We start from the raw sequence: 4423 nt of genomic DNA, 5'->3' as shown, positions 1-4423 counted from the left end.
TACCGATCCTAAGTATAGTTATTTCCACGACTCCAGAGTCTCATAAATAACACCGTTATGAGTACTGGTGATGATGTTTACTGTTACAGGAATCCCAAGTTTTGTTCCAGAATATAAAGCCAAAAATCCCGGGGTAGAAGTACATGTGCCATATGCTTGAACGTGTCTACATCAGAGACGTTCACTTTGACTGTGTTGTGATGATTCTACAAGCGTGAGTTGACGATCCTTTTTGCAGCTGTGGTCCACGAAGGGTTCCGGGAGTCACCAAAGTAGACCAATGAGAAAAATCATCACATTCTATTACACATCCCTGAAGGCAGGAAATTTGCTTGGAGGATGTGTTCATGGCGACGAGCTGAGGTTAGAAAAAGCGCAGGTCTGGTTTCATGAGCTGAAGAAGAACGTGCGGTTTGGCCTGCGGAGAAGGACCGGGCCCCTCGACCCCCTGCTTCCGGGGGCTGTGAGGGGCAGGCGGGAAAGCGACTGACTGGAACAGAACGTGTGGGTGAAGCAAGAGGACAGAAGAGCCTGGTGGGTCATGGGGCAGGTACCAGGGCCCTGCCCTGTCAACAGCCCTCCCGGGGACAGCTGGAAAGGTTTTCTGGGAGAAACCCACCTCGGCACCCATCAGAAAGTTACAACGTGAGCAGCGAGGAAAGAAACCAAAATGAGCTTGGATCCTCACCAGGATAAAACGGGATTTGCTAAGCAAAGGGGGAAGAGCTATGCCACCGCCTTTCTTGGCAACCATTCAGAACGGCCATCTCTTCTGAGGGCCGGGCCGGGCCCCTCTCTGAAGACCAGTGAGAGAGCACCCTGGAGCCTTGGCCACCTGGAAACACCGTGCTGCGTGCCTTACGTGCAACCCCACGTACCCCACGTACACGCTCTGGGAGGGAGGAACTGTGGTGACCCTCACACACAGCTGAACGCCACAGGCTCACACACTGAACTCAGGGCCAAGATGCCAGCGCGGCCACAGGGGCCTTAGGTCACGGCAAGGCGTTTGAACTTTACCCGGAGAGAAAGGAAAAGCACGTGAATGACTGTGAGCAGGGACACGACACCGCCGTGGTTTAAAGGGAAAATTCTGTGGAAAGGAGACCGGAAGGGAATGCAAGCGGAGGTGTGAAGAGCAGTCACGAAACTCTCAGAGGACGGGGGCCTAAGGTGGGATGGTGGCGTGGGGGTGGGGAGAAGCGGGCAGTTGGAGCGAAGCAGGATCGACAGGACTTGGAGGCGACCGGGTGAGTGAGGTGAGGGAGAAGGGGTCCAGGGCAGTGCCCAGGATGTTGGCTGGAGCGGGGTGGATGGAGCTGCCACTCTCTGTGGCAGGGAGCCCAGGCGAGAAGCAGGTGACCGAGAGCAGCGTCCACGCGATGGTCGTGCGGGAGCACCTGAGGGAGGCTGCCTCCCAGTTGCACGTAGGACATATGTGCGGAGGCCGTCAGTATACAGATGGAGTGGATGAACTACGGACTCTCCCAGGGAAAGGCTGCGGAGGAGAAGCGAGAACCTAGGTAAGCATCCAGGGGAACCCCATGTTTGGAGAAGAGCGGAGGAAAAGAGACTGACAAAGACATGGTCAGTGGTGCAGGAAGAAAATGGGAAAATCAGCAAGGAGGACGTGGCCAGCGAGCATTACTACATCAGGAAGTGCCACTGAGGCAACTCTGTCTCCACCGGGACCATCCTAGGGCACGTCACCATCTTTCTTCCCTGGACTCCCGCAGCGGCCTCCTGACTGGTCGCACCTCCCTTTGGTCCGTTTCTATACAACATCCAGAGGGACTTCGCTTTAAAACTCTCACTTTGCCCTTAGACTGAAATGTATGTTCCATTTCATGTCCTGCCAGGCCTTGTGTGATTTGGCCCCTGACCACTCTTTCCCCTTCCTTTCTTTATAATATCTTCCTTCTATCCTCCAGCCTTGGTGAACTTCTGCTTCCTTGAACACAGCGAGCTCTTTATCGCCCCCAGAGCCTTTGCACTAGCTGTTGTGTCTGCCAGAAATCCTTTCTACCTTCTTTTTCAAGTGGCTGGGCCTTCTTCTCTTCCCATAGGCCCTAACCTAACCCCCTCATCCTCAAAAGTCTATAATGGCCCCTCTGTCTAAACTAGGGTGCCCCACAGTTTTCTATCTTAGCATTGTATTTATGTTTTCCTTCTTAATGCAAGCCAATATTTGTGATTTGGGGACTTACTCTTTTTTTCCTCTCTCTTTCTTGATAATAAGGAAGAGCCGCATACCTGGTTTGTTCTCCATTATATCCCCTGACCTAGTTCAGGGTCATCATTTAGGGATGGATTTAACCTTTAAGTAACAGACAACTGAACCAACAGTAGCTTAAACTAATATGTTTTTTTTTTCTCACATAGCAAGAAATCTAGTGGTAGGTTCATTAGCTCAATGCTTACATCTCTGCACTTGCCTTGCTGTTTCCCTCATGACTGCAAGATGGCTGGCACAGCTCCTGCCATTGCACGTTCATCCATGTTCAAGGTAGGAAAAATGGGAGAGGAGGAAAGGCTGTATCAGTAGTATCATCTAATTTTATGAGTAAACAAGCAGACACTCCCCCAGCAGATTTCCACTTATATCTAATGGGCCAGGACTGACATAGAGCCCCCATACCTGCAACAGAGATGGGGTAAGTGTGTGTGTGTTTAACTTTCCAGCCTCTGGAGTGGGGAGCAACAAGGGAAAATGACATTCAGAATGGCTTCAGAGTAGCTAATCTACAGGGGTTTCTGCAAGAGGACAGTGAGTAGGGCTGTTTACCTGGAATCAAGAATTTGGGACAGGGAGAAATGAGAGACAGCTGAAGAGATGGGTGGAGGCCAGATTGCAGAGGATCTTAAAGGTTTTAATTCTACATTCTCACTTTTTTTTTTTAAATGTTTATTTTTTTTTTAATTTTTTTTTTTTCAGCATTTATTTATTTTTGGGACAGAGAGAGACAGAGCATGAACGGGGGAGGAGCAGAGAGAGAGGGAGACACAGAATCGGAAACAGGCTCCAGGCTCTGAGCCATCAGCCCAGAGCCTGACGCGGGGCTCGAACTCACAGACCGCGAGATCGTGACCTGGCTGAAGTCGGACGCTTAACCGACTGCGCCACCCAGGCGCCCCTAAATGTTTATTTTTGAGAGGGGTCGGAGAGAGGGAGGGGCAGAGAGAAACGGAGACACAGAATCTGCTCCAGGCTCTGGCACAGAGCCCCATGCGGGGCTCGAACTCACAAACCGTGAGATCATGACCTGAGCCGAAGTCGGACACTTAACCAGCCAAGCCACCCAGGCGCCCCCTCTACATTCTCACTTCTGAGCTGGTGCAAATGGCTTCGCACTTGGCTGCCTTCCTCTGCTGGTGGTTCCTGTTCCCCCCATCTCTCCTCTCTCCCCCTTTGAAAGCCCAGAAGAGTGGAGCGCCATCAAAGTGCAGAAGGGATTGATTTTCAGTCCCCCTACCCCACAGTGAGGACATGGGGTGACTGAATGGTGATACAGTGAATTAAAAAAAGAGGGACAGGAGCGAAGGAAATAAAATGTTTATCTTCAGTCTGGATTTAACAATGAAAAACAACCACAGAAACCAGGGTTTCCAATTGCCAATCTGTGAACTAGTGAAGGTAACATCTTTTCCTGACTCCCATGTACTTCTCGTCTGTATCTTTCCCAAAATAGAACTTTATGAAAAGGCCCTCTGGCCCCATCTCCCTCCTTCTCTCCCTGAGGTCTGGAGTAGAGCATATAGTTAATATTTGGGATTATTGTGTAATGAAGTTGGGAACCAGGAAACCGTAGAGTACAGATATTAACAAATTATCTAAACTATGCTCAGGGTCTGATGCTTAGGACCACAGTCTGGAACTGCATATATAAGGATGCTGTCTCTGCCTTGAGCCAGAAGCCATCTTCCTGTGGCATTAATACCCTTGTATGTTTTGTGAGCACCACCCAGTAAGCTTTGTCCTGTACATAACCCAGCACGATACCTCACTCTCCTGCTTACGCGAGTGCTTAATGGCTGTCAGGTGATTGTGGCTGTGACTACAGTGGAACATTTGGCTGAGTTCAGGGAACTGGTCATCACTTGTTTAAGGAAGACCTCCTTCATTTACATTTGGCTTCTTCACTCTTGAGTAAAATTACTTTGATCTTGAGCACAGTAATTAAAGCTTCATAGCATTTGGTTGAATGCCATGGATCATGCCTTTGATTGAATTTATATTCTTGACTAGCTCTAGGCTTTCTCTTTAGAGATGTTTTGTTTCGCTAGCAATCATCATTCTGGAGAAGTTTGGGGAGAGACCCGAGCGATGTGCACAAATGCAGAACGGAGAATCCATCTGTGTGAGGTGGAAATGCCAAAGAGGACTGAAAGTGTGGCAGGAATCGGTACGGGCTGCACAGAGCAA

The sequence above is a fragment of the Lynx canadensis genome, chromosome B4, assembly GCF_007474595.2.
Source record: "Lynx canadensis isolate LIC74 chromosome B4, mLynCan4.pri.v2, whole genome shotgun sequence".
In the NCBI taxonomy this organism is placed as follows: domain Eukaryota; kingdom Metazoa; phylum Chordata; class Mammalia; order Carnivora; family Felidae; genus Lynx; species Lynx canadensis.
Note: the sequence above shows the minus strand (reverse complement) of the source record.